Genomic DNA, 26,811 nt, shown 5'->3' with positions numbered 1-26,811 from the left:
TTTTACCATCACCTAAGAATTCCTACTGTGGCAGCAGAGCAAAAAGCATTAAGATCCCTAACAGGACAAATAATAGCCCAAATACTTCAATCCAACCATCCTTCATGTTCAGCTTCCCAAAGGATGTGCGGGATGCTTTCTGGGTTAAGATGGCAAATATAAACCCATTCTTGGAAGTCTTCACTTTGTGTAAAGAGATCCACGAGAAGTAGTGGAAACATACAAGTTATAAATGGGGGTCATGTACTTTCAGTGTGTTGAAGAATATAGAAAGGAGTTCTCCAAAATAGGATGATTAAGAGAAAGGTATGAAGGGAACAGCAAATTTTTCAATGGGAAAGGACATAAAAACATACAGATCTGGTGCAGAATCCTGGGGAAGCTGTCTGCTCAGCTATTGTCTGCTTCATTTCCTGGAAGTCTTCACCTGCAGGTCACTGGTTGGTGTGTAGCTCCAGTCAGGGTTTGGTGCCTTCTTTAGATGTGACACGTGAAACCAAGAATCTGTTGTTTGGAGTTTGGCAATGCAAGGTTTGATTAACAGTACCTGATAAGGTCCCTTTCAACCTTTGTTGCAAAGATACACTTTATCAAATTGCTGTAAGTTATAGATAAGGGGGAAAAAGGGTCCTTTAAATCTGGAAAATAAAATATCAAAGCAATCAGTTTCTCTTTAGGATTTTAGAATTTCCCACTCAGTTCAGTGTTACAATCTTAAGTTTATCAAAAATCTGTATTCTAGAGTACTTGTCAAAGTCTCTTTCATGGATCTCCTTGAAGATGAAGCACTGTTGCAGGCACAATTTTTTTTTTTTTTTTGAGGAAGATTAGCTCTGGGCTAACATCTGCCACAAATCCTGCTTTTTCTTTTTTGCTGAGGAAGACTGGCCCTGAGTTAACATCCATGCCCATCTTCCTCTACTTTATATGTGGGATGCCACCTCAGCATGGCTTGACGAGTGGTGCATAGGTCCACACCCAGTATCCAAACTGGTGAACCCTGGGCCACCAAAGTAGAGTGTCTGAACTTAACTGCTGTGCCACCAGGCCAGCCTGGCAGGCACAATTTTTGCCAAAGCATCAGAGTAAAACAATAACTGTCTATAAATGACGAAAGACTTAAAAATGTCCATTATTAAAGATCTGATAAGAGTTAATTATAATGTAAATGACAAGGGAATTTGGTTATTTTTGTGACATACAACATTTTAAGATAATAATTGGAGTTATGGTTGATAACATTACATTAGGATGTATCAGATTCCCAGGAAGTTCATATAATTTCTGGAACACTTATATATACACTATCTGTACAGCGGAGCACGCGACCCTAAGCACTGCGCCACTGGGCTGGCCCCTAGCATCACAGATTTTTATGAAAAAATACTTAATTATCCATTTAACCAAAGTGACAAAAAGATTTTAGGGGAAAACACAGAAAGTTACATAATTCTGAGCAAAACCTAGCTTTTTTTAATACTGAGAAAACTCAGCTTTTCTAAGTAATCAAAGAATTGATAAAGACAAACATAGAATCTTTGTTTCCTTGGCAGATTTCATTAAATGCAAAGAAACTTAGTTTATAATTTCTTATTAAGAGCAGACCAATAATCTGAGAAGACTTTGTCCTTTTTCTTTTTTTTGAGGAAGATTAGGCCTGAGCTAACTTCTGCTCCCAATCCTCCTCTTTCTGCTGAGGAAGACTGGCCCTGAGCTACCATCCGTGCCCATCTTCCTCCACTTTTATGTGGACGCCTACCACAGCATGGCTTGCCAAGCGGTGCATTGTCTGCACCTGGGATCCGAACTGGCAAATCCCCGGCTGAAGTGGAATGTGTGAACTTAACCACTGTGCCACTGGGCCGGCCCCAAGACTTTGTCCTTTTAATAGAGAGAAAAACCAAATTCTAATTTTGTATCAGAGTACTTCTGACATTAAAATTAATTTTTAAATAAAGTCATTTTAATCTTAGCCAGCTTAACCACATATTAAAACTTTTTTTAAAAAAAGGATTTCTTTTTCACAAACCTTCTACAACTTTCTATGTCTATTTAGGTTTTATTTTATCTTTTTCTTTCTTATTCTGGAACAATCATTTTATTTTAGAAAAAAATTACTTTTTTCTTAACAAAAATGCACCTTCATTCTTCATACCGTCTCTTACCAGGAACACACATCCACCTTCCTCATTTACTTTTTATACACAATCGTTTTCTCAATTTCGAAAACTTATAAAGCTTATCTAGAAAAGAAATGACGCGAGGCAGGTGTTACAGATGATTACAGATTTACTCTTAGAGGATGGCATGATTGCCTGTGCCTTACATCAAAAGAACATAAACTCCTTCTATGTAATGTAGTTAAAATAAACCATACACTTTCTGGAAACTACAGTATCAGATTCACTCGTGTCTATAGGTTCACCCTGACGTCGCTCTGCTAGACTGGGAATGATTCAACAGGCAAGGGCAACGGGATCCCCACACTGTTGCTGAAAAAGGTTGCTCTAGATTGAGCAGGCAGAATAAAGGTTTGAAAGATGGGACACCTTCTAAACTGGTGTCAGAGCTACAAATATCTGGGAAGCCACCATCAGAATTCTCAAGCTTGCAAGCCGTTACAAGAAATGGGGAGAGTTCTTCTAAGCAAAGATTGCTGCCTGGCTGCAAATCAGAAAAGTCAAGGCAACAAAGTATGAGCCTGTCAGAGAGTGATTTCAGGCTGGCCTTGAAGAGTTATCACTGTGTGTACAGGACAGAAAGCGTGGGTGCTCTCGTGTTGGCCTCTCCATCTGGCTACATAGACTCTTCTGTCACTCAGTTTACTGTGGTATGAGAGCAGCGGCTTTCAAACATGTTGGATCATTTCACAGCAACAAATAGAGTGTATATCATGGTCTAGCATATATCTACATGTATAAAACCATATAAGTAACTGAAATAAAAGTTCAATAAACTCACACGTAGTCCCTATTTTTAGTATATGCCATGCATGCATTCTGTTTTGTACTTCATGAAATTATTTTGCTTATATATATAAAAATTAAATTTATAGTGCATTTATCAATGAATTATAGGTAAAATTGAAGATATATCTATCCATTTATCTATATTGATACATGTAGATACCATGTACATTGCCTATTTAAATATACGTTAATCATAATTTATGAATGGTCAGTGACCATAGTGTGAAAAATTAGAAGTGACGGTAAATCCTTCCACAGTAGCAGATATCTCTCGTGAGAGTTCCATTGCTTCTCATCTTTCAAAGGGGCGCCCACTGTTCTGCCCGCCCTCTCTCAGCATCAATGCACACAGTTTGCAGAGATAATTTGTGGTTTACTACTGTAAGTGTTCCAACATTTTCTCTTTGGTTCATTTTGTATTCTCAGTCCTTCTTCCAACTTTTTAAACTGTTTTTAATCTTTGCTTTCCAGTGAGAACTAGGAAGCAGGCAATTGTGAACTGTCTATCGTACATTAGCATCCTGTAGTAGATTAGTGAACCCATAAACACATTTACTAATTTCCAGAAGAATATTCCTCTTTACGGCAAACTTTCCAATGTGGCACAAAACATGTCTCTTGATAGACCCAAATATTGTTTGTCTCCCTGCAAAAAAAATTAGAAGGCAAACCAGAAAAACTTATGTTTAGCAATCAATGTCTCATTATACCTTCCTATCCAGGAATGATTTAGACATTCAATGAATATCCATTATTTGGTTTAACTTAGGATAAGCTTTTATCTTATTTACACTTATTTAAACACTTGTTTTTAAGAGTTATGTTTGGATTAGACATTAGACAGTTAACCATCACCTTACACTATTTTTCTTTAGTCTCAGGCGAGTGCGGGCTGTGTTTCCATTTTAACGACATGATAAGATTTATAACTTTGTCCATTGATTTCCTCCAAGCCTGAAAATTGCTTAAAGACAACCTGTAGGCGATTGTAATAATCTAACGCCGATTCATCCGTGTTTTGCATAGTTTGTTGGATCTATTTTCAGTTAACAGTTTGTGGGAAAGCATCTCTCATTTTTCCATGTAAGCATCAAGCCAGTGTTTGTACATCAGATTTATCAGTGGCTCGATGCCTAACAAAAGCATCAAAAGGTTTAGTCTCACGTGCCAGTTCCATCCAAATTTTTTCCTGACTGTCCCCTACCAACAGGTAAATTAATTGATAAAGGTCAGAATAACCTGGCTCATAAGTTTGAGTGACTACATTAAATTCCTCTGAGAATTTTTTAAGGACCCTCAGTAAATTTTGGGAAATCCTTGGTAATGGCTCCAAGTTCTGCTTTTGACCAAGGGGTACTTGAAGTCTGGAATGTTCTGGAATCATCTAACTTAGTCTGGAAAGGTGCTTTTAGAACAAGAGAGTCAGAAGAAGGCGTCGTCTCCTGTGGATAGAAATGCAGCTGGAGAGATCAGAGTTAGGAGGAGCTGAGGCTGCAGGTGGAGAGAGAGCAGCCTCAAGGTGTTTTTCTTGAGAAGACAGGCTCTCCAAAAAACTTTTTTTTAGCTGTAGTCAATTTGGAGACACTATCTCATAGGGAAGCAAGTTTGGACTCTTGAATTCCTTTGGAGGCCTCAGTCTACCAATTAAAATAAGCTCCCCATTCCACTTGCTTAGTTTTGGATCCCTTATTTTCCAGCATAATTTAGGTATTTCGAAGGAGCCCCACTGAGGCCAAGCAAGTTTTAAATCATCCTTGGTTTGCTAGTGCCATTTCTCCAAAAGTTTACATGCAGAGGGCTCGCCATTTCTAAACATAGACCCAGAGTGGGGCCCAAATGGGGGCTGCGTCCCCTTAGCAATCTTAGGCTGTGTATGTCCCCTTACAGGTTCTACTCACAAAGACAGAAACAAATTCTCTTAAACTGGTTCCAAAGGACAACCTAGAATAAAGGTCAGAACATCAAACAAGGCGAGAGGTTTGGGATGGAGAGGACTCACCACCTGGGTCCAGGGCCGCTGGGGAGATGACACGGCACAGGAGGCTTGTGCAGGCATCTTGTGGAGAGCCAATGGTGGCATCGGAAAGAGGTGGAAAGTCTCTTCGGATCCCATGTCTCTGATACCTAATATGTCAACCTAAGAAAAAGAGGCAAACGCAAGTGAAAGGCGAGCGTTTATTCGGGGTTGTAGAGTTGAAATTCAGGAACGTAGGTTCTGACAGGAGCCAGAAAAATGTCCCTGTGAAGAGTAAAAGTCAAGAGTTTTTATTAGCAGCAAGGAAAGCCCAGAACAATCGCCTCCGTTGTTTGTTAAGATTTAGGATTAGAGGGTAAATTTACGTTACCATTCATTTGTCTCACTCAAGGAGACCTTCTGGCTACCAGAAAAAGTATATTTTTGCACAGTCCTTGAGAAAGTCCTTTCTTAGCAAATAAGTCCCTTTTGGCAAGTCAGCAAGGTCAGCACACTTTCATATTTTTAACAAGATGGAGTCCAGGGTACAAAATGGAGTCACTGCTGATGACTCGTTTCACACAGATCAACTCCTGACCTGAAAAACAGGCAGGATGAAGAGTGAGATGGCAAATTCAACAGATGACCAAGGATCAGAACTTTTCCTTCTCCTGGGCCCTGCCTGCCTTCCCCTCCCACTGTCCATGCTTAGAAGTTACAAGTAAACTTACGGAAGAGAAACAGGAACCTGAATTCATTGAGGTTTAGTTTCTATCAGTTGGTCAAACAGGCTCTCACTGAAGAAATTAAGTTGAGTTGCATAAAAAAATTGTCACACTTTTTCAGCACCTGCTTATGTGGCCTGAAGTTCACACTCTCTCTTCGACTGCAGATTACGTTCTTCCATGAGGCCGAGAACCCAGCTCCTGGCAGCTGCAGCTTATGGTGTATATATTCACCATGAGAGGGGAAAAAACTCTTCACCCCTTTGACTCCCACTTCCTGAGACCCCCATCCCAGCGCCTGTTTGAAACTCCTCAGAGAACGATCTGATCTTGACTGGCCTTTCTGTAGTCATGTTCTCGCCCCACTGACCGATGACAGAGCCAGGAGTGTGAGATGCTGAGACAGGTCCAGCTTGGACCACGTGCTGTGTGGCCTCTAAAGCCAGGATGCTGACTGGCAGCTCCCACTAGATCCAGGTGCCTGGAGTCAGAGGAGGAGCGGTTCCTCAACCCAAAGGAAAGACTTTGTCCAGAGGAAGGGGAGAGCGGAAATGGCTGATAAAAGAGTAAGTGTCCTCTACAATCTCTTTGAATTGGGTACCTATCTAGTAGGACCACACCATCAAAGGTTTCCTAATATCACATTGATATGATAAAGGTAAGTCACTAAAATAATTAAAAAGATACTGACCATGTCTCTTATGAGCCATTAGTTCAGAACTAGAACCTGGGCTCTGAAAAAAAACCCAAACACGACAGCTGTTAGCCTTTTCATTGCAAATTTATAAACTTTGCAATAGCATACCTGTGAGACTTGGCTTATAGACCAGGGAGTAGCCCTGGTGCTTTTTGCTCTCAAATCCCATTAGACTCCTGCAGAGAACCAAGTGCTTTGTGCTGTGTGAAAATTGGTTTATAGTGTGTGTGCCAATCATCAGGATATCAGAAATCCTGGCCACTTTCCTTTAAGGTCCACAGGGACTTAAATCTGAAATGTATGTGTATGAAAACTTCATTTAGCTGCATAATTCTGAAATGATTCTAGCCAACTGTTTATTCACAGTAACCTTTGCAGGCAATAGTCTAGGAGCAATTTCTCCACATTTAATCTCTTAACTTTACTTCCTATTGTATTCTTTTGGATGCAAGGAAATAACAGTTAATTTGGCTCAAGCATAAAATTTGGAGAATTTTCTAATTTCTCTTACACCCTGGTGCCCACTTCTGATAAAGAGGTAAATAGATAACAAATATAAGGATGTAGCACGAAGTCCTGAAAAAATGTAAAAAATAAATTCCTTGAGGAAAAGTCATATTTTAGTCTCAGTTCTGGTACTAATTTTAACCTAGGAGTAAAATAATTGTTATTCTTGGTACCAAATGGTAAACATGATCCAACTGATTTGCCTTTCAACTCTAAACAGCTTTTTGGTCACAGTTTAAACAGCTGCTGTATGTTTCACTGGTGTTCTATAGCTTTTTAGGTAGTCAGGGTGATATAATTCTCCCGTATTTATGCCAGCAGCATTCTACAGGGCAAGAAAGTGTTCCGACAGATTAAGAGCCTAAATGAGTTATAGGTTGGGGCAACGGGCCGGTAAACAGTGCCCAACAGTAACTGGGCTGCCCCGGGCCTCAAGGAGCATCTGAACGGCTCCAGTTCCCAGGAATGGTTTCAAACAAAACATGGTTACACAGATATTTTCAAATAGTGTTTTTCCTCTGACTATAAAAGTAACATAGGATTATCGTACATAACTTGGAAAGGTAAAAATCAACAACAAAATAAACCCATCTATTATTCCCCAATCCAAAAAATAGCCACTGTTAACATTTTGGCATATTTCTCATAATTTTTTCCCAAGCATGTATATTTTTAAAATCCATCAAGATAATGTTACATATATAATTCCTAAAATATATATACTATGGAAATTTAGAATAAGAATCTCTCTTTGGTATGTGAATTTTAAACAGTACTACAGGTAAATAGTCATTGTAAATTAATTACTCATTAAAAAAGGATTTTTGTTCTTTTTAGTTATACGAATGGAAAACTACAAGATTTGCATTTTATACTTCAGTCAAATGCATCTTAATTGAACATAAGTCTACATCCAAGATCCTGTGATAAACACTTTAAGGGATTACAAAAACCCCAAAATGATGATAAGATACAACCTTCGCCCTCAGGATATTTGTATAGATATATACACAGCTAAAGATTAGATGAATCAGAAAATGTTTCATTATAAAATGGAGACAAAATAAATTACCAAATGATCATAGACCATAGATAGCATAATTCCAATCTGGGAGATTGCAAAGATGGGTCATTTCAGTTGGATCTTCTGGAATCCAGGATTTCACCCAGCAGATGCTGGTGATGGGTGATGGCTGAGGGAGGAGTCTTGTGGAATGGAGGAAGGACACTCAGGATGGAATAGTATGAGCAAGAGCAAGAAGTGAAAAAAAAATGCAAAGGTGTGTTTACATTACGATGAGCTGGCCTCTGTAGCAGAAGAAAACTGGTAGAGTAAATCCCAGACAATACATGAGAATGAATCTGAATGCCGGACTGAGTTCACACTCTATTCTGCAGCTGGTGGAGAACCATGGATACTTATGAACAGGGGCATAAAATGATCAGGGCTATACCTTAAGAATATCATATAGGACCTAAAATTCCTAGAAGGAATGCTATGTCTGTTTTTGTGTAAGTAGGTGTTCATATACTGTTTCCTAAACATCCTTTTAATTTTTTTAATATAAATTAATGGTATGTTTTTATTTTTCTTTCTGCACCACAAGAATACATTTTCAAACTTCTTAGAAGAGCCTAAGAGTTTTCTGAAGTATTTTAATATCTAAACTTCCTTATCATTAATATTTGTCTTCTATAATTTATAACTTGGCAATGAAGTGTTCACTTGTTCTGTATATATTTGTTCTCTTTGTCTTTCTTTCATAAAATGCTTCATTTACTCAAAAAGCATTTATGGAGCAACTATGTGAGTATAACATTGTGTTATATAGTGAGTATTATAGGAACTACATCTCCTGGATAATTTGAGTTAAATTCTGGGCTTGGAGATAGCACTTTAGTAAAAGGAATTTTGAATATCATTCATTTAAGGAAAAAATTGCTAGCATTTAAGATGGTCGAACTTCATTAGTTGATAGAGTTTATCCTGTTTATTAAATATTTGGAGATTCAGATTTTCCATATTTGCTCTTCAATTTATAAATTTCTTCTAAAATTTCTAAATTTTTTAGGTGTATTTCTTCATTTCTCCTTCACTACTTCATTTAACTTTTCATTACTAGAATCTTTTGAAAAATGAAATGTATTTTATGGATACTATTTGTGTTTAATGTAGAAAATTGATTTTAGGCTTTCATGAAATCAGCTTTTACATTATCCACGCTCAACTTTCCATTGTTAAATATACTTCTGGTGTAGACAGAGGTACTGGCTACTGTTTACTCAAATAAGTTGGCCTGCTAATTATCTCAATGGCATGTCTAGTGACCCCAAAGTTTAAACACTCTCATGAAAATGTTTCCTGTTCTGTGTTTACTTTTGTCTCAGAATCCATTATTTAATTAAACAGTTATATTGTTTATACAACTAATGCAATTCAGTACAATTAAGTATAAGAAGGCATTTGCTCAAACCCAAGAACTTATACCTGAATATTTGCTGTAATTAATTGTAATGATGAATTCTTTTTTACCAAAGCACCTTTTAAGTTTGCAAATACGACTCTTTCATTGTTAGATCCAAATGGCTTTGTACTCATTTCACAAAGCCTCATTATATATTCTGAGATTCCATTTTTGCTCCTCCATCACTCTTTTCCCTTCCAAAGGCAAGAATAAATCAGAGCAATTGCAGCAATGCAGAAATCACGAAATAATAGCCAAGCTTAGTGGTGCTTTTTAGGACCATGATAACCAGATAGTCTCAAATCACTCTCATGAAATTTTAACATTTGGGCAATCTCCTATAGTTTTTAGATGTAATAGTAATGTCCTTTCACCTCTATCAATTTATTCCCCATCTCTTTGATATTACTAATGGGATATGGAATATAAAGCTGGTCAATATCAAGGAAACTCTGCTAAATACTCCTGTAACCATAGACACTAATGGTTCCTGCAGGATGTTGGTGCCCCAGACTTAAAGGATTCATGCACAATCCATCTGAAAGTCACAGCAGAGCACACACATCATAAGATGTCAAATTACTTAGTGGTTCTTTGCCTGCTTAACTGAACTGGTTAAAGTCAAAGACTGTGTATGTATGTTCCAATAAAAACCTACCTCAATTAATTTCCCTATTTCTGATTTACTGATTCACCTCAACTGTCTTGAAGATAAGATATAGCTATCATATATATGATATATATATATATAAAATTTATTTATTTATTACAAGAGAGAACAGATGTAGGCAAAGTAAGTAAAGCTATCATCACATTTAGGGGGAAAAATTGTTCATGCTCTATGAATCAACTCTACTGTGGACAGTAGGTAGCATTTTTATTATATAACTTGTCATTCACACCCCAAAAACTTCTTCATATAAATACTCCAAAGTTGCAGCTCCAAATCATAGATTATTTGATGTGTTGGGGGATCTTAATCACGATCCTCCTAGTCTAATCTCTTTCCCACCCAATGTCATCCTACAATATTCCTGATGGACAGTCCTTTGGTCTCTATTTAAAAATGTCTAGTGATGAAGAGCTCATTGTCCCACCAGGTAGCCCATTCTACTTCTAATGGCTGTGAGAGCCAGAAAGTCATTCTTTTGATTTCATTTAAATCTAGCCACCTACGCTTTCCACTCGCAGATTTTAGTTTGGTTTACAGGAGCTATATAGAAAAACATACCACATCTTCTTGAAGATTGTCTTTCCAGTGTTTGAAGTAAACCATAATTCTTGTCTTCCTCCAAAGGCTGATTTTCTCCAATTTCATTTGGTGTGCCCATTAAAATACAGAGTTCTGTTTCCGCATCTCCAGAAGGCTTTTATTCATGAGGTCTATGTTAGGCCCCAGGATTTTTGTCTGTTTTGTAGTGTGAGCTGTGTTTGGCTGAGTGGTTTTATCAGCCCATTTCCTGTGTGTGGAATTTTGGGGGTCTAACAGCTTTCTTCTATTTTGTAAACTTCCATTTCGTCCATTTTGAACAAGCTGGCAGTGTTTCTACTGGTATGAAATTCTTAAGATCCTTTTAGGTCTCCTGTGTATGCTAAAGAAATTCACTCCAGAAGAAAAGAGGCTTGTCCACAGATCTTCCTTAGATAGTCTCATCTCTGTTTTGGGGCTCTCTATTTGAGGGGATCGATGAGTCAGCTACTTAATCTCTTCAAAGAGACTTTTGTGTGACTGAATACTCTGACTTTTTACTCTTTCTGAAGTATTAGCAAAAGGTTGTCCAGGCACATTCTTGGCTTTTTCTTTACAGCATGCTTTCCTGGCAGCGAATCTCTTAATTTTTGCATCTTTTGGAAACTAAATAAAGCTAAGAACTTCCTAAATCATCAAATCCTGGTCTCTTTTTAAGAATTCTTTCCTCAACTTATCCCTTTCCTGTTGCATTTTGCTACAGGCAACAAGAAGTCAGGATGCATATTCAACACTTTGCTTGGAATCTCCTCAGCTGTATGGACACAAGTTGATTGGTACACAAGCACAAGTTTCCTTGTGGATCAGTTTCATAGTACACAAGTTCTGTTGTCTACAGGACACAGTTCTGCTTAGCTTTCTGCCACTACTTAACAAGGGTCCCCCTTCTTCAAATTTCCAAGAACAAGTCCCTCCCTTCCTTCTGAGTCCTCCCCCGCAGCCCCTGTAACATCCATATTTCTACAACAGTCTGTCCCTGGTGTTCCAGCTGTTCTCTGAGGTGATATGCTTTCTCCACCATTCTCCTCACTTCCTTCTGAGTCCTCACTAGCAGAGAGGTTAACACTCACATTTCTACTAACAGTCTGTTTAAGACAAGAAAGGCTTTTCCCATCATGCTCCTTAAAATTCTTCCAGTTTCTGCCCACTCCCAAATTTTCACATTTTTAGGTCTTTTTTTTTTTTACAGTAGCACCTTGTTTCCAGTTATCAAAATTTATTGGGGTTCAGCCAGAGAAGCAGAACCAGTAGGAGATATGTAGTCAGATATTTATTACAAGGCTTAAGTGGTTGGAGGGACTGGCTAGGGAAGTCCAAAAGCCATAGAGCAGAAGGTCAGGAAAGGCAAGCTGGGACTCCGAGTCGTGGGCTGAAGGGTCTGTCCACAGGTGCAATTTCTTCTTCTTTCGGGAAGCCTCGGCTCTGTTTTTATGGCCTTTCAACTGACTGGATCAGGCTCACTCTGATTACTTAGGATAATCTGTCTTACTTGAAGTCAACTGCACGTGGACGTTAATCACATCTAGAAAATATCTTCAGAGCAGCGCCTAGACCAGCGTTTGGATTGCCTAACTGGGGACCGCACCCTAGTCAAGCTGACACATGAAAAAGACCATCACAGGATCCCATATCATAGCTCTTTCACCAACCACAGCTGCCTCCTTACACATAGCCCAGTAATTTTCATTTGGATGTTCAGGCTTGGAAGGGATTTATTCTCAGAGAGATCTTAAGAATCAAGATAAAATATTTCTATCTTGTTGGCTTGTTGTACCCAATAGTTCTTCAATTAGCAATTGCAACTTTGCAAGCTGCAAATTATTTCTCCATCAGGACTTAAGAGTTTGATGTACATTAAATATAAATTTATTTTTATTGGAGACAGCATTCAAGGTATGTAAATAGTCTATTGCTTTGCTGGGGACCAGCAGCGCTGACATCACCTGGGAGCTTGTTAAATATGCAGACTCCAGGGCCCCACCCCAGCACTCCTGATCAGAATCTGTGATTTAAAAATCTCTAGTTTGATTCAGTTGCACATCGAAGTTTGAGAAGCGCTGGTCTACTGGGATTGCCTAGTTTCTTAACGGCTATCCCTGGCTCTAGGCTTCTTTTTTTCCTTTTCTGCCATACTGCACACACTCAGGATGTACTTTCCTTCCTACAAATCTGAAAACATAATTGCTGAGTCTAAATGTTTCCAACATGTCAGGACTCATAGAGGTCAAAGTCCAAATGACTTTCGAAACCCACAGGACCTTCAGAGTTCTTCCTATTAGACTTCTACGTCCTTTCCCAAGTACACTTTTCTGAACATACCTTGGCCTCCAGCTATACTTCCTGCAGTCCCCTAAGGACCCAGGCCTTTTCTCCTCTGTCTTTTCCTTCCACGCTCTGCTGCCCTGCATGGAGTGCCTATACCAACCTGGTTCAACTATGGGAATCCTCACTCGACTCCTCGTGGACCCATGCTGGTTTTTTGTTTGTTTGTTTGCTTTTTTGGTGAGGAAGACTGTCCCTGAGTTAATATTTGTGCTAATCTTCCTCTATTTTGTATGTTGGATGCTGCCACAGGATGCCTTGATGAGCAGTGTGTAGGTCCACACCTGGGATCCAAACTCACCAACCCCAGGCTGCTGAAGCAGAGCACACGAACTTCACCACTATGCCACTGGGCTGGTCCCTAGTGCTGTTTATCTTGGTGATTGTACCTGATACATAATAGATACTGATTATCTATTAATGGAAAAATAAATAATTAAAGTACAACTACCCAAAATGGCTTCCAGGGATGCTATGAAGAAAAATGAGATTGATAACAAGCAAACATAATAGAGTACTAAGTAACAAGTACTATTCTAAAGGCATAGTTATTCTCTCCTTACTTTTCATGACATTTCAGAGGTGATTATCATTTCCATTTTACAAAAAAGGAAACTGAGACAGAAGGAGGGTAAGGAACTTATTCAAGTTCTCATAATAAATGTATAAAAGCTCATGCAATCAGATCCCAGAGCCCACCGCTTGACTATACACCCTCAGACGCATATAAAGGCATTTTTCAAAGTCCTTTATAATAGTAAATTTTTAAGATTTGTGTGGTAATTAGACATATAATCAATAGTTATAATTATCATTTCATTGAAAAAAACTTTCTAGAAAACATTTAGAACACCATAGAAAGGGTGAAGTGCTGTTTTAATTAAAACTATAATGAGTTAACAACAAACCTTTTTGAGTGTCTATTGTAGTGGCTATCTGTGCTTTTGCGCCCACTTCCCCCTCAGTAAAAGCACCCTCATCTTATTTTGGGGCACCACTTTCCCCCTACTCTGTTATTTGATCAGGGTGAGGTCAATTCTCCTCCCGCTCCCTGTTTTCCATCTGCTTCCTGGATGGTGTTTATATTCCAACTCATTGGCCACCATGACTGGTTCAGGGATGGGCCCGTGACCCGAGTAAGTCAATGAATGAGACTCAGTTTGGTAGTTATTAACATATTGGTTGATTAGTTAAGATTGTAAGAGTGGAAGAGTGAGAAAGAAAGTCAAAGAAGGAAGAGGTGGACCAGGAGAGAGTGGAGTCATTGAAATCCTTGTTTGCAAAGAGTTTCAAGAAATGTTGTGTCAATATTATGAAATTAACAGTTGAATAATGTTTACGTTTTTGAAACTATCTACCAAAATACTTGGAGAAAATGTTTTATTCACTTTTCGTAACTATAGCTTCAGTCAGGAGTGATTGTCCCCAGCAGGATCTGTATCTGTGCAAATAGGCATATTATTGATTTTTTTTAAAAAAGAGAGGATAGGTGATCTCATTATTTTCTTTTTTAAATCAAAAGCTTCCTTTTAAGGATTTTTCTCTCACTCAAGAAAATACTGAATGAATCAGTTGTTAATCTGTTTTGCTCTAATAAATCCTATCTTCTTATAGATGTTTTCCAGTGTGCTAATAATTGCCTAGCTGATGGGTAGTGATTTATTTTACTCACCTATTCATTCAACAACTCTTTATCAGGCTTCAGGTATGCATCAGGCATATCTGTGCCAGACAGGATGAGACTCAAAGGTGTCCCCTAACTCAGCATGTAAGCTCCCTAGGAGCGCCTGACTCAGAGCCTGGCGCCTGGCAGACATTCACTATTGGAGCACCTTCTCAGCAATCCATGCACATGACTGTGGCTGTAATTCTGTCTTAATTTAACAATGGTAGCTTCTGAGGAGCCACACTTGGCCTTCAAGTATTGCTTGTGACTCAAACATGAATTGAAGGCTGGGCCTCTGTACCTCTTTTCCTTATGTCAGTTATTTCTCATAATGCCTGGATTTAATGACACTTATTTTTAGTAGTTCACAATGAAATAATTAATTACAGTTAGTATCAATACAATTTTGAATGATGGTGCTGGAATGCCATCCTGATAGCACAGTAGACAATGATTTTGGTCCCTATTAGTTTACTAGCTTTAGTGGGTTGAATATATGTCCACATCCTAAATTCCAGAACATGTGAATGTGACCGTATTTGGAAAAAGGGTCTTTGCAGATGTAATTAAGTCAGGATCCTAAGCTGAGATCATCTTGGATTATCTGGATGGTCCCTAAATCCAATGACAATTGTTCGTACGGTAGACAGAAGAGAAGAAGACAGACACAAAGGAGAAGACCATGAGAAGATGGAGGCAGAGACGGCAGTGATGCAGCCACAAGGCAATGAATTCCTGAAGCCATCTGAGGCTGGATGAGGCAGGGAAGGATTCTCTCCTAGAGCTCTGGGAGAGAATGTGGATCTGATGGCACCTTGACTTTGGACTTCTGGCCTCCAGAACAGGGGGAGAATGAATTTCTGTTGTTTCAAGCATTAAGTCTGTGGTCATTTTTCAAGGCAGTCCTGGGAAACTAATAGCAAGTTCATACTGATTATCTAATTAAGGATTCTGTTGCGTTGTTTCATTTCATAATAATTTGGGGACGTCAGTGTCTCTGCTAAAATTTTCGTCTCCATCCAATGGAGACATTTGTCTACTTTCTGAGGGTTGATGAAAACCCAAAGGTTAGTGCTTCTGGGTTATTGTTTCCTGCCACAGATGTCCCAGAAAGTCCATTCATTCAGTGCACAAATATGAAATTTCTGAATAACGTGGCCTCAGCAAATGGTCTGGAGACCTCAAGGCACTTCAGAAAAGTAACACTGGTCCTGGGAGGATATTCCTATGGGGGAAAGTGCCACAAAGCTCCACAAGCAGGCAAAGTGGCTGGTCCAGGGAGCCAGGAGACACGGCTTCCGCCCCTCCCCATCTCTGGGCTGCTTTCTGTCTGTGCCCCTGATGCTGCTTCCTATGAGGGTGTTAGGCAAGTTCACATTAGAGACCTTTGAAAACTAACCACCCACTCAGTCTAGACGAGGTCTACTCCCCTTTATCCTTTCTTCCTCACCCTCTTGGTTTGCTTCAAATCACCGCTCACAATTGGTAATTATCTGAATACCTGCCTGTCTCTCTTTCTTAATTTCAAGCTCGAGGCACATCGTGACTGCACCTAGCATGTTGTCCGGCAGAGTAGGACCTCGATAAAAATGTGTTCATAAAGAAACAAATCAACCAGTGAACATCTTGAGTGGAGAGCAACAAAATGTCTATTACTTCGGGTTTGGATTCAGACGGTTCAAGGACGGATTTTTTTAATTAAAAATTTTTTTTTTTACTTGATACGTCAAACGCCATTGAATTTCAAGACTGCAAGAGAAATGGTCATTTAGTCCAACGCCCGCTAGATGCATGAGGGCCCTCTTCAGCCTTTCTGAGAAGCAAGACCAAAATGCTGGGTTGAAACATCCTTGGTGACAGGAAACTCACTACCTCACTACTTCTGGTCTTTTCCATTTCGCTCTTCTTTCCCACGCCTCCCAATTATAGCAATCTTTATTGTAGCATTTTGCACACCCCTGATGCAGCAGAGGCCTGGAGGTCTGGAAGCGGGAGGAACAGAGGGAAGCCCACCGCCCAGCCCGGAGCCTGGGACCCGCGGGCTCAGGAGGGGCGCGCGGGAGCCGGCTGCAGGTCAGGGAGCGGCGCCGCCTGCCTACTGGGTCCGCCTCGGCTCTCGGCCTCGGGGGGAGCGGGGGTCCCTCCCCGGCGCCCCGCTTCTCCTCCCCGGGCCCGCGGCCGCGCGCGGCGCACTGCCCGCCGCCGCCCCGGTCACCTGCGCGGCCGCCCCGCCGCTCGGGGGCCGCTGCTCCCGCCCCGGGGCGGCGACGGAGGGCGCGGGCGGCCCCGGCTCTGCCCTCCCTTCTCCCCTCCTCCCCCCGCGCCCCGCGCCCTCCTCCCGCACGCCGCCGCCCTCCCGTCCCCGGAGAGGCGCCCGGCACCACGGTGAGGACTTCGGAGCCGCCGCCCCGCAGAGCCCGCAGCCGGCCGAGCGCGAGCGAGCAGGTGCCCGAGCCGGGGCCGCTGCCGTCGCTGCCTTCCGCGCGGGGGGCCCCGGCATTCAGCCGGACCCGCTTCTCTCTCCTCCGCCCGCTGCCGCCGCCGCGTCCTGCTCCCGCCAGCCCAGGGCGCACGGGGCGGGCGCGGAGCCTGCGGGCCACTTGGAGACCGGGAGTCCGGGGCCGGCCCGGCGGCGCCAGCGGAGGGGCAGCGCCCGGCGGGCGGCGGGAGGGGTGCTGGGGGGCTCTCGGCTCCCCCGGGCAGGGGATCGGGAGGCCCCGGGGCGAGGAGGATCGGGGCGCGCGGCTGAGGGCAGCCCGCCGAGCCTGGGGGCGCACCTGTTGGTAGCCACCGAAAGTACGTGCCACCCGGGCAACTTCTTTTCCAGGTCTCCTTCCTACTTTGGAAACTGCACGAGCTGCGACAGAAACCAGTAAGCCCTGGGGCCGGAGGCCGGATTTGTTGATTTGGATGACAAAAGAAAAAACTCGCGCTGTAGGGGGTGGTTTAGACCTCAGCTTCTGTTTTCCACTCTCTCCTGCTGGCCACGAGCAAGTTTAGAAAACGGAACAACAAACCGCAGTCTTAACCAGAGCACTCATTTAAAGGGGTTTGTAGAGGCGAGAAAAAGAGACCCAACCGAGGAATCCCTTTGGAAGCCCCAGGTATGGTGAGGCCGTCTGAAAAACTGGTTCTTGCGGGTGCTGTGTCTAGGATGTGTGTTTGCAGATGGCAGATGAGACGGAGTTCCTTGTATTGAGGGCTTGCCTGAAGGGTCCTCTGTTAATTTATTTCCATAAGTATTCAATATATTGAAACAGACTCTTTGAGAGCCCTAGCCTGGGAGTCGAACATCTGGATTTGGGTATGAGTTGCCATTTATTATCCTTGACGGCTGTGTTCGTTTAACCTCTCTGGGCCTCATTTTCCTCATCTGTCGGATTAGAGGGTTGGATTAAGATTCTGAGGGCCTTTAAACATATCCAGGATGCTTCTCAACTTAAAAACTTGTAATTCTTTAACTCTTTAACATGTTACAAACATTGCTAGATTCGTTATTTCATGAAATTTAAGAAATCTATATAGATCTTGGCACTTGGTTTATATACATTTATGACTTATGCTTTTAGGGTTTTCCAATAAAAAATTAAAGAGAAAAAAACTCATAAAAGAGTTCAGAAATATATAGTCTATATGTAAATATTTAGATCCTCTCTTACTCTACTGTAAAGAGCGGTGTTCAACTTTAAGCCGGTATTTGCAACACTGCAACAAAAACGTGTGGCTTTTGCATAGAACTTATTCTCTTTGAGTACTGTACATTTGGAGAAAATAAAAATTGTTTTGGAGGAAAACAAAAATTGCACCTTTCCTATCAATTACTGCTTTTAAACAGTGTCTGTTACTTTTTAGCATAAATTTGTGTGCAGAATATTAAAAAAATGGTTTCAGACCACTTCATAGCCTCTCTGAAATTCAGCCCCATGGCAGAGATGCCAATTTTAGCAATGCATTTTAGTTGTTCTTGGAACAAAGCCCAGAAAATAGCAGAGGTTAACTAAACAGATAAACCAGAAATTAGGAATTGACACACACCCAAAAAGTTGTACAAGAAGTATGTACAATGAAGTGACAGTGAACGTTTTATTTCCTTGTGGTAAAAAAACAAGCAACAAACAACAGTTGGCTTGTTTAAGCAGACAAAGAATGTTCGAATAGATTTTGTTGTTACTAGGAATTCAAAATTATTTGAGACTTAGTCATCAGTAGTTCGGAGAGGTTTAGAAGCATCTCTGGCTCATTTTGGTGACTTTAATCTGAAATAAGATAATGTGCTCCCACCCAGCATGTGCTGCGTATGCAGTTTGGGAGAGTGGAATGGATTTGAAGTACTTTTTTATGACCATTTTTAAACTTATTTTCATTGCCTTTTGCTTTGGGCTGGCATTTGTCTTCCCTCCTATTCTCTGTGAAGTAGATGATCATCCCCTTTGAAAGAGATTCCCAGAGTTAAATAAATTGATTGTTGAATGAACAGAGAGTAGTGGAACTTAGGCGCTTGCTGGAAAACAACTGAAAACAGTGGATGGATCTGACAGCCCTCGGTCCGCAGCCAACTCATTCATGGCTTGGGAGCGTCATCAGGGTTGGCAGAGCTTTCATAATGAATTCCCCAGGAAGAAACAGTCATGTCTTCAGACTTAGATCACTGTTATGTAACCAAATGGTTTGTGTTTGTGAAGAGCATTATCTCAGGGGGGTCTTGGAAATAAAACGTAAAAATATCCAGGAAAAAAAAAGGAATTGTCTTGGCAGACACTGTACTACATTTTTCATACTGAGAGCCAAGCACACATAGTAAAAAATATGTCCTGTGGAGTTAAAAATGAAGAAAAGAGCTTACAATCTACTCTAATTCTTAAGATTTTATGTGATTTACAAATTCCACTTTTAATTAAATCAGAAAGGCACGAACGTTCCCCTACTGGCCAGACCTAGTACACAGAACCTTTGGAGTTTCAATTCAAATTTGGTCTGCTTATAATTTGGAATAATCCTTCTCAAATACTTTTTAAAACTTTTGTGACTCAGTGGTGATATTATCTGTTGTCTTTTCACACACATGATCTTAATAATCTTTTTTTTTTTAACACTTTGAACTATGACATATATAGGGAGAAGAGGTATGTAAAATAAATGTACTAGTTGACAAATAATATAGCAAGTCGTTATAACAGATAATTGTAAGGCAAATACCCGTTTATTCACTACACAGGTAAGAGAGTATGCCAACACCCAGAATCCTTTTATTCGTTCCTTCCTGTTCACAAGTTTGGTTTTACTTTTTAAAAAAATTTTCATATGAATATAGGAGGCATTCACTCATAGATTCTTTTGCTTTACATTATGTTTGTGAGATTTAACCATTTTTTTGCTTCCTTTTAAAGGAAAAACTTTTAAAAAGAGTTGTTTGTATCCCCTACCATCAATTCATCTCTTCACATTCTCTCTTAAACCCATTCCTATCAATCTTTTGTTTTCAATACTGTTCCAAACTCCTCCTGTCATGGTCACCAATGACATCACTTTCCGTAAATCCAATAGTCCGTTGTCAGTGTTGATCTTACTTCACCTGTCGGTGGCACTGTGACAGTTGTTGCCCTGTGTTCTTTGTCGTATTTCCTTACTGACTTCCAAGACACCACTCTTGATTTTCCTCCTTCTTCCCTGGCTGCTCCTGTCTGTCTCCTTTGCTGGTCTCTCTTCTCCTCCCAGAGATTTCAGCCATAGAATGCTTTAAGCCTTACTCCCTGGGGGCTCTCCTCTCTCTATATTCTTTCATGATTTCATGCAATCTCTCTAGTTGTATAGTGATGACTCCAAAATGATGGCTCAGGCCTTGACTGCTCTCTCTAAACTTCAGACCTCTGTATCCAGCTGCCTCCTCAGCATTTCCATTTGGATGTCTGGTAGATGTCTTCAGTTCAACAAGCTCCAAATGGAACCTTCATCTTGCCCAAGCCTACTCTATCTGTGGTTTTCCCCATCTCTGTCCTTCAAGTTGGTCAGGCCCAAAACCTTGGAGTCCTCTTTGATTTCTCCCATTCCCTCATACCTCAGATGTAATGTGTCAGGAAATCCTCTCTACTCTGTCTTCAAAATAAATCCAGAATATAAGTGCTTTCATCACCTCCATGGCGGCCACCATCATCTCCCACATGGAGTATTGCAAGGACCCTCCTAGTTGGTCTCCCTGCTTTTGTCCTTTGCCCTCCATAGTCCCGTCTCAAAATTGCAGTCAGAGCTCTTTTCTTGCAACATGTGCCAGATCATGTCACTTTTCTGCTCCCAAATCTCCAAAGCCTTTCCAGTTCATACAGAGGAAAATCCCAAGTCTTTAGGATCACCTACCTGATTTCCCCTCCCCTGTACTTGTGTGATCTCATTTCCAGCTGTTCTTTCTCACTCGGTTCCAGCCACACTGGTCTCCTTGCTACTCTTTGACTAGATCAGAGACAGTCTGTGTGCTTTAGCTGCCTCTGCCTGGAAGGCTCTTCTCCCAGCTGTCCACGTGGCGTACTCTGTGGCATCACTTCCCGTCAGGCTTCATTCAGTCATCTCCGTTTCCGTGAGGGCTGCCTGGATGGCCGTGTTGGAAATGCACATCTACCCTGCAGTGCACTCTTGTCCCTGTCCTTTCCCTGGCTTTCCGCATGCTACTTACCACCTTTTAAAATACTCTATCACTTCTTCGTGCTCGTTTTTTCTCCCTGTCTCATTTCTATCAGAATGTAAACTCTATGGGGCCAGATTGTTTTCTGTTTTGCTCACTGTTGTATTCCTGGTACCTGAAATAGGGCCGAGCCTATAAGAGGTGCTCAGTAATTGTTGATTTGTTGATTAAATACTGTTACTGACAGTGGCTGTTTGTTTTCATGACTGGATATATTTCATTGTATGAATATAATATATTGTTTGCTGATTCTGATTATGGATGATTGGGTCACCTCCCTCCCTCCCTCCCTCCTTCGTTCCTTCCTTCCTCTTTCACGACCGTAAATAAACCACCCGTGAGTCTTGTTCTCCAAGTATCTTGATGCACAGATGCAGGAGTTTCTTCACAGTGTGAAACTACTAGTGACATTACTAGGTCACAGGGGCTTGCAGATAAATGCCACACTTTTTTAGTGTGGTTCTGCCAATTTCCATTCTTGCTTTCATTGTTCTACAACATTGCCCAAATTTAGTACCATCAGAACCTTTAATTTTCGCCCTGCTGGTGGATGTGTATTGTTATCTCATTACTGTTTGTTTCTTTAATTACTAGTGAAATGGGAGCCTGGTATCTGTAAGGATAGGCTAGGTTATGCTGTGGTAACAAATACTCCCCCAATCTCATTAACTTAATGCAATAAAATGCGTGCAAAGTTTCCTATGGATTAAGGCAACTCTTCTCAGTAACTCCAAGGTGTAAATTCAGGGAATGCCCGTCATTCTGTAGCTGTACTATTGGAATAGAGGACTTTCCCCATTGGTGTAGTATTGGAAGAGAAAGCATGGGTAATCGTGAAATACTTTAAATGCCTCCTTGGAAGTGACATGAATGATTTCCACTCACGTTTTAGAAGCAAAAGAAGTCATGTAGTGTGCCTAACTTCAAGGAGGTGGGGAAGGTTAATCCTCCTCTGTACTAAAGGGAAAGTGGATCTGGGAATACTGGTGAGCAGCAATTTATTAGTTATCTATTGCTGTGTGACAAATCACTCCAAAATTTAGTGGCTTAAAAGAACAGCTATTTATTATTTTCAAATATCAAGAGTCCATATATGTGTGTGTCTGTTTCTGGGCTCTGTAGTTTTTCCTTGTGTCTTTTTATGTGTCTGCCCGTACCACAATCTCGTAATTACTACAGATTTAAACTGAATCTTGTTATCTGGTAAGTTGGGGAGCGAGCCCTCCCACTTTGTGCAATTTTTTTGGGAGTGCTATAGCATTCCTTGGCTCTTTGCCTTTCCATATACATTTTTTGAATCAGCTTGTCAAATTCTAAAAAATTTGTTAGGAATTTAATGGAGATTGTGTTGAAATTGTTTTGAGTCTAAAAACAATTAAAAGGAAATTGATATATTTTAAATTTTCAGTCCTAGAATCCATGACTATCTGTCAATATATTTAGATCTTCTATAATATGATAAATGTACACCACTGTCTAATTTTTCCCGTAGGAGTCCTTGAACATCCTCTCGTTAGATTTATTTACAGGAACTGCGTGTTTTTGAAATTAAGTGATAGGTTTTAAAAAAGTCATTGTCTGTTTGTTACTACCGTACAGAAATAAACTTGACCTTTAAAGGTATTTTTAAAATAGCTTTATTGGATTATAATTCACATATCATAAAATTCACCCTTTTATAGTGTACAACTTACTGGTTTTTAGTACATTAACAGACTTGTGCCACCATCACCACTATCTAATTTTAGAGCATGTTTATTATTTCCCAAAGAAACCGTATACCCATTAGCAATCACTCTTTATTCCCCTCCTCCCATCCCTGGAAACCACTGATCTATTCTCTATGTCTGCGGATTTGCCTGTTCTGCACAATTCATATGAATAAAATCATGAGACCTTTTAGTGACCAGATTCTTTCACTTAACACAATGTTTTCAAGGTTCATCCATGCTGCAGTGTGGATCAGTCCTTCATTCTTTTTCATGGCTAAATAATATTTCATTATATGTAGATAGCACATTTTATTTATCCATTCATCAATATATGGACATTTGGGTAGTTTACACTTTTTGACTATTATGAATAATGCTGCTCCTAAAATCTGTGTACAAGTTTTTATGTGAATGTATGTTTTCATGTCTCTTGGGTATATACCTAGAAGTGGAATTGCTGAGTCATATGGTAAGATTATGTTTAACATTTAAAAATCTGCCAAATTGTTTTCCAGAGCAGTTTTCATCACTTGACATTCCCACCAGCAATGTACAAGGGTTCCAGTTTCTCCATATCTTTGTCAACACTTGTTACTGCCTGTGCTTTTGATTATAACTATCCTAGTGGATGTGAAGTGGTATCTCATTATGCTTTTGATTTGCATTTCCTGATGACTAATGATATTGAATATTTTTTCATGTGCTTCTTGGCTTATTGTATATCTTTTTTTTTTTTTTTTTTGGCTGAGGAAGATTTGCCCTGAGCTAACATCTGTTGTCAATCTTCCTCTTTTTTTTTTTTTTTTTTGCTTGAGGAAGATTTGCCCTGAGCTAACATCTGAGCTAGTCTTCCTCTATTTTGTGTGTGGGTCACCACCACAGCATGGCTGACGACAAGTGGTATAGGTCTGTGCCTGGGAACTGAACCCAGCCCGCTGAAGCAAAGTGAGCCAAACTTAAGCACTAGGCCCTGGGGTGGGCGTTATTTTAAAATACATATTTATATGTTTAACAACCTTTCTCAACAGTTCTGACTTAGGATTATCCTCATACTTTCTGTTGGATTGAATGTGAAAACCAAAAATATCCATTCTTGTAAGCCTTGAATCTATATTGCTGACGTGCCAAACTTAAAGATGTGATCCATGTCATTATCATATTGTCAAGTGAATTTTAGTAAGTCTTTATAAGAAATATTAGACACAGAAATGCTGGATATGTAGTGAAAATCACTGTCAAATTTAAGTGCCATGCCTTGGAAGTTCACAACCTTTTTCAGAATTGTGAACACTCAGTGTGTTTAAGGTAGGCTATGTGAAATGTTTGTGGATATTGATTCTCACTGAATGAAGGTCAGCAAGTCACTTATTCCTCCATAAAATTAGTAGGCTGAATTCTTCCCACTTGTACAATTTTATGGTAACTGATAAAGTCTCCCCCAAAGGGAATACAGTTCACTGTCAGTTAGTGTGAGAGAGCCTTTGCCTGGCCCTTAGCGTCTTTAGGTCACCTGCTCAGCTGAGTAAAGCTGTGGTCCTGCTTAGCATAACATGGAGACTTGCTGAGGAGAGAAGAGAGCTGAGGGAGCCGTCGTCTGGTGGACTCTGGATCTGGAAGGAGAGTCACACATTTGATAACTATTTTAAACAGATTTTGTGGTACCCTGTGGACTTCTTTGAGTCAAACTAGAGTACTGTGGACTAGAAAATGAATATGACCCAACTGGATACACTCTTAAGGGGCATCATGGCATTAATATTAATTTTAAAGTCTTTGCCAATTAGAGGAGAAAATCCAGAAACAGTATAGACTTACAAATCTGTATATCTATCTGTATAACAGTGAATGAGAAAGTGCGAGAGAGAAAGAGGAAGAGAGGGAAGGGGTGGGGGGAGAGAGAGAGAGAGACTATCCTCTTGTGCCAATAATTTCTGTAAAGTTTGTGGGATATAGAAGTGTTTTATCTGTTTGTATTAAATAAGAGCTGAAGGCTTGAGCCAAGCAGAGATTCTCAGGAGCTTCTCTAATGGTATTATAATAGGTTTTAAAAATGTCAACTCATGTTTAAGAAGAGCTGTTACCAAATATCTGTTTAGTGAAGGCATAGGACAACTTAGTTTTTCTCAGAATTATATTTTCTCATTTTACGTTCACTTCCAGCTGTTATTTGGGTGTCTAAACCTATGAAAATTAGGAAACTATAAACATGAGCTAATCGAACAATTAGATTTCTGTAAGTGCCAACAAAATTTCTGAACCAAACTGGTCAGTGTTTAGGAGATGAAAGGGAAAATAGATTACACACACACACACACACACACACACAATATTATATTAGACCTACCCAGGAGGTAGCTGAGTATTTTTCAAGTGACATGCAATCTTTCAACAATACTGCCAGTCATAGGTCTGATTTGGGGGAAGAAAAGGTTTTCACACAGAACAAACAGGATATAAAAATATTCTTTCTATAAAAAGCAGTCATCTGGGCAAGTGGCTTCTTGGTCTTTGATTTTAATCTTGCAAATCAGTTCTTACACAGGAGTTCCTGTTGTCTTTTGTTGATATCCTTTGGCTGACGGTTGTTTTTACAGACCATAGGTTCTCTAGGAATCTCTTATACTTACAACATGCTTCATATTCCTCCCTATTCTTCAAGGGGCCGGTAAATCTTCACTTCTCTGTGGAATCTGTCATGATTTACCGAAACTAGAAGTAATTTCTCCTAATTATCACTCTTTCTAGGTAGTTGTAATTCTTTAAATCTAAGACATCATGGATTTGTAAGATACACCATCATTTTCGTGCTGCTAACACAGGAAAAGTGCTGCCCATTTAACTGTTTCGCATCATTTAGAATTCTTGTTTTATGCCCACTGAAAGAGCTCTTTTAGAATTATTTAGATAAAGATTTTTGTTTAAATCATATCACTCTTATAAGGAAAAAGTATAAATCAAGGAAATTGGTTAAGGCATTGTTTTTCATTTTCAGAATCTAGTTTTTTTGAATCCCTTTCCAAATCAGTGCTGTTGACATCAGTATTTGCCCGAACAATACCACACTCTGGGGTATCAAGACCGTTTGCACCGTAGCACTTCATAAAAAAATGCTTCACTGTTGTTTCTGAGATTTTCTTCCAGGTTGATCCATTTTGCAAATTTTGTGCTGGTCCTGTATTGATCTTTCCATGAGATGTCAACATAAGGTTTTCAGACCACACTCAGGGCTCATTTTACTTCCTCAAATGGTCTTCAAATAGTTTGTTGACTGAAATATTGATGGGTTAAAATTGTCCAGTCTGTCATTAGGAAAGTACCCCTGTTTGTATGTTTATAGTCAATGACATCTGGATCACCACTGCTACCAGGCCATCGGTAATTGTAAGATGACATCAATTTTAACGCACACCCTGATTTCAGAGGCATTAAAATATTGTGAATCCGGTAGGGGAGGAAGAAATTTTCCTCTGCCTTTCTAGGTTCCTCCCTGTCTACCACAGCCAGTTCATGTTATATCTACGGTGATAGCTCCTTCTTGAATCAGGCCCTCTACCTAAAATTCTTTTACACAGTTAGGTGGAAGGTCAAAGTTTCTTCCTAAGTCTGTTGTTCTTAAAAATAATCAAGCCAAAGGGGCTGACCCAGTGGTGCAGTGGTTAATTTCACACATTCTGCTTTGGCAGCCTGGGGTTCGCCAGTTCTGATCCCAGGTGTGGACATGGCACCACTTGGCACGCCATGCTGTGGTAGGTGTCGCACATATAAAGTAGAGGAAGATGGGCACAGATGTTAGCTCAGGGCCAGTCTTCTGCAGCAAAAAGAGGAGGATTGGCGGAAGATGTTAGCTCAGGGCTAATCTTCCTCAAAACAAA

At 40.3% G+C, this 26,811-nt stretch overlaps 1 protein-coding gene across 8 annotated transcripts in view; it reads left to right on the top strand.

The window, feature by feature from the left end:
• Positions 1 to 16,491: 16,491 nt before the first annotated feature.
• LEPR (leptin receptor) overlaps positions 16,492 to 26,811 on the top strand; it is a 73,771-nt gene continuing 63,451 nt past the window's right edge. For 2 of the 8 annotated variants that reach the window (XM_070592248.1, XM_070592253.1), the window contains exons 1-2: positions 16,793 to 16,939; positions 17,382 to 17,658. The gene's annotated coding sequence lies outside the window, so the exon portion shown is untranslated. Of the gene's footprint in view, positions 16,628 to 16,792; positions 17,000 to 17,381; positions 17,659 to 26,811 lie in introns of those variants that run through there. The other 6 variants (XM_070592254.1, XM_070592252.1, XM_070592249.1 and 3 more) reach the window with 5 other exon arrangements.

The sequence above is a fragment of the Equus przewalskii genome, chromosome 24 (genome assembly GCF_037783145.1).
Source record: "Equus przewalskii isolate Varuska chromosome 24, EquPr2, whole genome shotgun sequence".
In the NCBI taxonomy this organism is placed as follows: Eukaryota; Metazoa; Chordata; class Mammalia; order Perissodactyla; family Equidae; genus Equus; species Equus przewalskii.
This window is presented reverse-complemented; position numbering and strand designations above follow the sequence as displayed.